The 9,546-nt window shown below is 47.2% G+C and overlaps 1 protein-coding gene across 2 annotated transcripts in view; it reads left to right on the top strand.

Moving 5' to 3' along the window:
* The first annotated feature begins 9,268 nt into the window (after positions 1-9,268).
* DLGAP3 (DLG associated protein 3) overlaps positions 9,269-9,546 on the top strand; it is a 500,666-nt gene continuing 500,388 nt past the window's right edge. For both annotated transcript variants that reach the window (XM_088451181.1, XM_088451182.1), the window contains exon 1: positions 9,269-9,471. The gene's annotated coding sequence lies outside the window, so the exon portion shown is untranslated. The remainder of the gene's footprint in view (positions 9,472-9,546) is intronic.

The raw sequence follows: 9,546 nt of genomic DNA, 5'->3' as shown, positions 1-9,546 counted from the left end.
ATTAGTCATTGGAGGGGGGGGGTCCAAAGGATTCTGAACCAAGTCCCCACATTTTCAGCCAAAAATAAGGATTTTGCTAATTTTTTCACCTGCTCTGAGATGATGAAACTTTTTGCCGGTTTCTGTCTATGGAGTTTTCGCACATGAGTACACTTCGGGAATTGGATAACGTGATATGCACTTATATGCAAAAAGTTCGCACCTGCAAATGCTTTCCGACAAAACGCTACTTTTCACGCCTAATTGAATCCGGCCCCAAGTATGTTAATTGAACCATATTGGTCCAAGTGCACTGAAAATCCAACCTTAGCTCCATAGAGATGTATGCTAATACATTCGCAACTGCAATCCCGCATGCAGCTGCTGTGCGAAAATATGTTAATGCTGTAGCAGCTGGAAATGTATTGATACGCACAAGGGCTTCTTCGCAAGTCCAAGTAAGTGCGTTTAAATACACAGCTGCCATCGCAGATCATTCCATAATTGTTCATCCGAGTAGCCTTACGGTTGCGCAGAATGGCCACCCGAACTGAGACATCAAAACCACTTTATCTGCGTATGGAATCGCAAACATAAGCTACGACACACCCCGAAAACGGCAGGGACATGCCTGTGTTTTTTGCCACCACTCCCCGTCACCTCCCCCCAAGAGGTCACTGACTGTCAACTACTTTGCGAAGTCATTATCTCAGTGAGCGCCATCAAAAAGGTTCCTTGGCGTGAGCACAGTGCCACTGTGACACATGAGCAGTCAACCGATAATTGCTCAATTGCGTAAATATTTGAATAGCGTACATCTCTGAGTGAGGCCCAATGTCAGTGGCAGAAACTTTTGATCACCTTTAGTGTATGACCTAATGCATTATCAGAAAGGCGTTCTTTCCGAAACATTACAACCGAACAGAAACACACCCATAGTTATAAAGTGTACCTAATATTAAAATTATCATTTATTCCCAATATTTTATTGTCCTTTGCATTGTTATATGGTAACTACATCTTTATTACTGAAAGCCCTAAATTAAATCCTTCTGCAAATTCCCTTTCCTGTTATTGCAAATCATAAATATGACTCAAGGACATTGCATTAGAAGAGCTGCTGTACACTTTTGTGCAACTAGAGTTCTCCCAAGAAATTCTACCTGGCAACATAAATTATATAATAGGTTAGATTAGATACGTGTTTACCAACTGAAAATATGAGGCAGAACTATACACTGATATTTTGTATTATTGAGGTGTGTTGCCGTAAGGTCTTGTAGGGGCAGTTACATTTTTTTTAAATGGGTAACAAAGGGATATTAGTAGGCTTATAACCACCCCAAATTTAACCATAGATCCCATGTGTATTAGATTTGTTAGTCCTCAGATGGTTCCCTGTGCAGTAGATAGGGTGCACATCAGGTCCAGGGGGTAGTGAAATAGAAGGCCTTGCTCAGGGCAAACTCATAAGGAGATGGACTTTCAGGATTTTATAGCTGCTTTGGAATCGGAGAACAATCAGACTAGCAGTGGTAAGTTTATCAATAACAGAAATATAAGGCAGGAAACTAAATTTCTATAAGCAGAAAGTATGCTTTGATATCTTCAAGACTTGGGCCGGAGGCACTATCCTCAAATATGTGGACAAACCTCAGAAAATGCACTTTTCGGAGGCTTAACCGCACTCCCTATATGCTTCAAGCTCCAGAAAGTAAAACACTCTGGAGCATGTTCCCAATAAGCAACACCATCATTGCCTAATAGAAGCCTATGGGTTTCTTACCGCAAACTTTCCCAAGAGGGAGCCAATAGGATCCCTCCCAGTATCCCCTGTGGGCTCACACATGCGCTGGCCGGCGGCCGTAAATATTAAAATATTTCCTAAACCCGAAATTCCTCACACTGCAAAGGACAGATCTTAATGGAAAAGCTGTGTTCTGCGGTTTTAGGGCCTGATTCAGCACAGATCGCAACTGCAATCGCAGCTGCCTAATTGCACGCAATGAATCTGTGAAAATATGCTAATGTCTGCCACCGCTCAGCCAGCATAGAGACACCCACTACTGCTTTCTCACATCTGTAATACCTCGCAGTCCTGCATATACATCAGTACCATTGGAGAACATTGGCCTGTCGCACTCAATTACAGCAGGTCTGACCTGTCTCAGAAATTTAAAGCCTCGTTGCTTGCAGTAAGTACTCAAGCTGCGTAGGCAATCGCAGTGGCTAATTTATGCATGCCCATGCAACGGCGTTCCAATGGACAGGCACGCCTGCGTATTATGCAACCACTCCCCAATCACCACCCCCAAATGCTCACGGCCTGTCACTCACTCTGCGATAAATTCCACAGTGCATCCGTAATTACAGTGCTATCGCCGCACACACGCAGTGCTGTGCATACGCATGCGCAGTACGCAACAATTGGCCGATCTGCACACAGTGCTGCAATTGCGATCCATGCTGAATCAGGTCCTTAATTATAAATCTTTATGCATATGGCATTACTAAATGCTGCTATGTATACAATCAGTGGTGGGATGCACGTGATGCATCACGCCCCTTATATTTTAGCACCCCTAAGAAAACACACTTTATCAGGAAAAACATTGATTATAAAGCTTGGTACACATTATGCGACCCATTTTATGATCAATCTAACTTGGATCGGAACAGTATATCGTGCGGATCGCATAGTGAACCTCATTCAGAGCCGCTCGCAAGCGCTGTCCGCTTGTAAGCAGCCCAATGGTTTGCGAACGCGCATGCGCACGCTTCGTTCTGCGCGTGCACAAACTACTCGCAGCCCGTTCGCTCGCCGAGCAAAGACAGCCCAGTGAAATGAGTGACAGGAGAGGCCGTTTGTGGGTGGGGCAGGACACTAATAACGGGGGTGTGGAGGTGCGAACGCAGGCCTGCCTGAGTGTTTCAACGCTGTTTTTAAGACGTGTATAATTAACAGGCAGAGTCATAGTACACATCACATGCCTGTCTTTTACACTGAAGGCCTCGCAGTGCTTGCAGCAGAGTAAGGCAACCACAAGCGCTGCGATCGCAACCGATGGTGCTCGATGTACCAATGTTGTAATACACTTCCTGGAGATGACGTGCGCTAGTGGGCGTCTCTACATAGGCTAATGGGTGTCTGCATACACAGAGCGATCGCTCGCACAGCCAAAGTGGGTGTGCCTATGCCTTGGCGAGCGATCGCTTCCCATGTCGTCACTTTGACAAATTTGCATACGCTGGATGCAAGCGATCGCATCTAGTGAGCGGCTCTGAATGAGGTCCAGTGTGTACGTCCGATCGCTCGTGCCTGTGGGTCGTTCATCACATCGTTCCATCTGCTGTGCACAGCAGATGGGACGATGCAATGAACGACACCATGCATGGAATGACACATCACGCCATCATACACCGCATCATACAGACAGAACAATGTATCATTGTACTGTCATATAGCTCATAGCCGCGAGGAGGAGGGTTAGGTTTAGGAACTCCCGGGGGGACTTAGGGTTAGGCAGCCCCCCAGGAGGGTTAGAGTTAGGCTAGGGGAAGGTGGGGTTAGGGTCAGGCACCACCGGGGGGAGGTTATGGTTAGGCAGCCCCCCCTCGGGAGGGTTAGGTTTAGGGCGCGGGGAGGGGGGTTAGGTTCAGACACCTCTGGGGGGAAGTTAGGGTTAGGCACTAGGTGGGGAAGTTAGGGTTAGGCACCCCTAAGGGAGGGTTAGGAGGGGATGGTTAGGGTAGTTACTCACCTCAGTCGGGATCTTCACCTGCCGGCCTTCCGGCGTCGGGATTTCATCCGCCGGGCTGAGGTCCGGCGGTCATACATACCGATTCCTATTTGAAGGATGCAGCTTCACTTTGTCTGGAAAGATTATGCAGTTCTACAGTGCCTGACAGAGGAACAACTCAGACTTGGATTAGCGGGATATAACGATGCAGGAATCCCGCCGCACAGCAAAATGCCAATGCTGCTATCCCCTTAGGGATAAGGATCCCGGTGTTGAGAATCCTGACAGCCGGCATCCCGATCGTAAGACAGCGGACCCAGGTAAGTGTCAGCCACGCCGGTATTTCAACCCAACTCAGCTGTATTGACTCATTACCAATTCTTTATAGCCCTCTTACACTCATAAAGGGAGTGTAGGATAACATGAGAGAAGTGAGGCGAATTTACTCCTTTATTAAGGGAGCCAAATATATTACTCACGTTCTGTGTTTGATTGAAATTCTGTGAGGTTTAGCATTGAATTTCTTATTTCACTTAGTCCCTATTCAGCCAGCCACAGATTTTCTGTATTTCATGTACTTTATGTCACTTATTTAGGGACCGATTTGAGAGGTCATAACCCATTTAAATAATTCCCAGTAAGATACAAGTGTCACAATTAGGGAGGCCAATCCCAGGTCGTTTCTTCAATCCCAGTATTTGGGATTGAAACCCGCCCAATCCCGTAATTCCCAGGATTGAATTTGTCAATGGGGCGAATGGGTAGGGCTGAAGGGGTGGGCCGGAGTGGGGATGCGCAGCATCACCTGTGATATCACGCTGCTGCAGGTGCTCAGTGCGGCCAGCCATAAAAAAACCACTATACAGCACAAAAAAAAACCTGCGCTCACTAGTCCCGAAATCCTGGGATTGGACGCTCCAGTCCCAGGATCCTGGCAATTCTAGGCCAAAATTCCATGATACCGATGATTCTGGTCCCGGGATTGGATCCCTAGTCACAATGGCAAGGAGTATGATGGGGAAACAGAAGAGCATCAAAGTACTGGATCTGTCGTCACCTCTGCTCCTGTAAAATCAATATTCTTCATGAGCTTCGTCAAAGTTACAGGATTATTATTTTTATCAGGATTTGTATAATTTATTCTGTTCATGATGGCCGACATAACAAAAAGAACTGAAGCACGGCAGTCATCTCTATAATAGGTTTTCTTACCTTTATCTCTGAGAGGTCCTGCCATGGGAATCGGTATGTAATACCGACAGCGGCAGGCCGGCGGGTCGAAATCCCGACAGCTAAGGTAAGTACCCTAACCCTCCCCTCATGCCCCCCTAACCCTAACCCTCCTTTAGGGGTGCCTTACCCTAACCTCCCGCTTTAGTGCCTAACCCTAACCCCCCTTTCCTTAGCCTAATCTTCCCTGGAGGCGTGCCTAACCCTAAGTCCCCCCGTGGGTTCCTAAGCCTAACCCCCCATCCCCTGGCTAAGTGTTATACTTACCCGTCCGAGGACGATCGGGATGGCGGGGGTCGGTGTTCCGGCATCAGATTAAAATAGGCGTCGGCATTTTGACGCCTATCTTAAGTCCCTTGTCGGGCAGGAGGAGTCGGAATTTAGACCGGCGGCATTGCGTCCGCTAGTCTATTAACTACATCCCCCTGCCACGAAGTATGCAGAATGTGCAGGTCAGATAACAACCGTCAGTTTACAAAAATTCTTAAAAAATTATAATATCTCTGTACGAGGGTAGTTCAATAAATAAGGTAACAAGACCTCATCATTGCATAAATGTAATCAACTCGTACATATATGTATAATCAAAAGTAAGGCCTTGGTACAGATTTTTTTGCACATAGTCCCTATACTTGTCTAAGCATTTGTTCCAACGGTACACCAAGGCATCTATCCTGGTATAGAAGTAATCAGTGTCAAGCGCCTGAAGCCAGGACATGACGGTTGGCTGAACTTCATTGTCAGTTGAAAATCGCCTTCCACACAGGGGCTTCTTCAATGGTTTAAAGCAGGGCCGGCTTCAAGGGTCGGAGCACCCTGTTCCGGCCCTATTCACTGCGCCCTATCTTGGTGCGCGACCATATGCCACGCCCCCTATGTGACGTTATTAGGAGGCGTGCCCACCTCCAAATAACGTCAGGCTGGGGGGAGCCTCACTAGTTGGGCTTCCCCAGCCCCTCTATCGTCACTGGATGAATGTCGCGCGCATGTGCGTAGCATCCATTCAGAGTCTCCGGGGTCCGGCGCCGCTGCACAGCTGGGGTCCCCAACCTCCCGATTTGACCACCCACGGGCCACTTCGGCCCACGGCTGGAACAGCGGGACAATACTGTCCCGCTGAAATCAGGATGTTGGGGAGGGGTGCACTGTAACAATTCACAAGTGTGGTTGGCTAAGTGTGGCCTGGTGTTATCAAAGGCAGTGCACCAAACCCAAACCAGTTTCCATGACATGACGTTATCACTGTACAATTCGACAAGTTGGTGATAAATTTCACCTGCTAATGTGCCCTTTAGACACAGAAATCTGATCACACTATGCACCTCAATGTTTAACCAAATTTCCCGGTTGGACCACTGTGCGTGTGGAGACCACTGCGCATACAGAAGTACAGTGATTGCATAAACAATCACTTTACTTCTGTGTTCACACCTGGCTGCACCACTGCGCATGTGCGTCTATCCAACTGCGCATGCAAAACTCTTGCGATTGGCACAGTGAACAGCTCCAGACCACCAGAGAGGGAATGCAAGATCCCTCTCTTACAGGACTGCCCCACTGAAGTTAATGGACTAGCACCATCTGCAAATGGCATTAGCCCACATATGCAAGGTCCAGAAAGCTATGATTTACAGATCTTCTAAATAACATTCCCATAGAAAACTATGGAGTTCAGTTACTGCGAGGATAGGTGACCTGAACTATACGCAATATCTCCTGCTTTTCCTATTGTTAAATTTAAGGGCTTAATTCTATCTCTATGCATTACCATTCCTCCCACATCTCTCCTAATACTGGTACCTGTTTCTATTACTTGAAGGTCCAGTGTGCAGTGTGCATTGAGGTAAGCTTTTGTCACAGAACAAGTGCCACCATTTCTTTATCCTAATCATTATAAATGTCACTCATGGCACTGAATCATAGAGAATTGCTTCCAAAGTCCATTTGTGATTTTCATTACTTCCTGCTACTTATCATTGCACTTGTCTCTCTGCTGACTTAGAAATTGGATCTTTATAAACCATGCATTGTATAGGACTCTCCATGTCTATTACAATATTTATTTTATTTGCGGGAAAGCCAATGACAAGCAGATCATAGTAGAAATGGTGGATAGCTATAGTAGCAATATTAATAGGCTATGTACTCAGCATATGAAGGAAGAATTTTATCACAATAAAGCAACCTAATACAGAGCAGGCCCAGTTGTAAGCAATGCTGGTGTTTTTGCAAATAAAGCAATTTTTTGCCACTGCGCATGAAACTAAGGGCCTGATTCAGAGCCGTTCACTAGATGCGGTCCCTCGCTCCCAGAGTATGCAAATCCAACGCACGCCCAGCAAGGCAGGCGATCGCACGGCAAGGCATTAGCACGCCCACTATGTCTTGGCGAGCGATCACTTTGTGTAAGCAGACGCCCACCAGCCATTCATAAGAAGCCCACTTGCGCACGTCATGTCCTGGAAGAGCATGAAAACATTGGTACATCAAGCACCATCAGATGTGCTCGCAGCGCTTGTGGTTGACTATACCTGGCCGAAGGCACTGCGATCGCTTCAGTGTGAAATACAACCAGTTGACGTGTACAGTGACGCTGCCTGTTAATTATGCACGCCTCTGAAACGGTGTGTAAACACACAGGCAAGCCTGCGTTTGTACCTCCATTCCCCGTTTCTAGTGGCCTGCCCCTTTTACCACCTACAAACCACCTACAAACGGCCTCTTCTGTCACTCATTCAACTGGGCTGTCTATGCTGGGCGAGCGAGCGCTTCCCGATCTGATGCATACGCATGCGCAAAATGCAAATAACGGCCAGCTACGAGCTACCGCATCCTAGCGAGGTCTGAATGAGCTCCTAAGTACATTACCATAGTCACAGGCTGCGAGTCTTTATTCGCGGTGTGACTGACAGGCAGGGAGTGTTTGTGGGTGGCAGAGGGGAGTGTCAGCTAAAAATGTAGGTGTGTCTGCCATTTCGGGGGCGTCACATCCTCCGTCTTCGATCCTGTGCACAGGAAACAGGGCTCCGGCGTCTCAGTTACAGTGGTCTTTCTGAGTGACCATAGACTCACTCAAGGAGTGGATGTTTGCATGTTCAGCGTCCGATGCACCGGGTCCATCGTGCGCATGCGCGAGACCTGGCTAGCGACGGGCTATCCGTCACTCCGGGTCTTGTACCAAAGGGGGCGAGCTGTCGATGTTGAGTGACAGCTCGCCCCCTTTGGTGGGCGGCCCAAGGGGGTGGTTGCCCAAACGGAGGCGTTCCCATGAGAACGCCTGCCGTTTGGGGGCGGCCCCACTGACATCACGAGTGATGTCAGTGGAGAGATTCCGGCTCTGTTAGAGCCGAAATCTCTCTGGGGTTTGCGGCCATGAGACCCTACCACAAGGGTCTCGTCGCAAGCCCGATGGTCCCGATCCAAAAAAAAGAAAAGCCCGGCCCTGATTCAGAGCGAGCGGCTCTGAATCAAGCCCACTGTACAGTTGCAGACAGTTGTGAAGGCTCAGGCGGCTGTCTCAGTACAAGTCCTGGTGGCTGGGTCCATTTGCATATTTTCACAAAACCACAGCAGAGAAAATGGCAGCTGCGGCAGCAATAGTGTGCAAATCTGAATCAGGTCTCATGTTTCTAGAAATGATCAAAAATATTTAAAACAATCCTAAGAATTAAACAAAAAAGGGATGATATACAAATAAGAAATAAATAAAATTCATGTTAATAAACCTGGTGCCAGGCACTATGTTTCTGTAATTATTCACGAATTCATAAATGATGCACAAAGCAAATTTTCTAGTTATGTTAAAAAAAAAATGGGTAAATAATATGTATCCTAGTATAACTGGCAGAATATTGTTTAGATATTTTGATAGTATTATCTGTAGACTGTTCAACAGAAATACACTTTTAAGAGTAAAAGAGCTATCTGTAGTTTATTACTAATCTATCTTCTCTTACAAAGCGCAAGTTAGATATTTCCAGATTTCATAATAATCCATTTCATCTTTTCAACACATCTATGTAGTGTGCAGCTATCATAACCAAAGTTTAAAAGGAAGCGACTTCAAAACCAGGTCTGGATTAAATGCCTTTGACTCCGGTGTTTCCTTCTAAATAAGAGTATTTAATGACAATGCTGTAACAGGTGCAGCGGAGGTAGCCCGTTCTGCTGTGAGAGATGGTCTCTCCTTACATACCATGCTCCCCTCCCTACAGAAGCATGATCCACCTTCCTTTGTTTCCCTCTCTCTCTCCTACTGTCTAATAGACATAGACACTGCTCCTGCCTTGCATGCCCAGCTATCCTGCACTGCAGCACAAACCTAGGTCTCCTCCCTTTTCTACATTCACCCACCTCTATACCTTGAAACCCCCCTTTACCACCACCCAGGGGAAGAGACGTTCTGCCCAACTTTCTGCCTGTGCCAGCCCCACTGGGTTCTCCCTCTGAAAAAAAAAGAGAAAGGTCTGCCACGGGAAGATGCGGTACATGCGGGATCTGCAGGAGCTGGCAGCCTGAGGAGGTGAGTCTGTGGATGGGAGAGACCGTTATCCTACATCCATACAGCTGGGGTACCCCCTGGCTTCCACCCAATATA

This window comes from Taudactylus pleione, unplaced genomic scaffold (assembly GCF_031769625.1).
Source record: "Taudactylus pleione unplaced genomic scaffold, aTauple2 ptg000539l, whole genome shotgun sequence".
NCBI lineage: Eukaryota > Metazoa > Chordata > Amphibia > Anura > Myobatrachidae > Taudactylus > Taudactylus pleione.
Note: the sequence above shows the minus strand (reverse complement) of the source record. Positions and strands in the feature narration are given on the sequence as shown.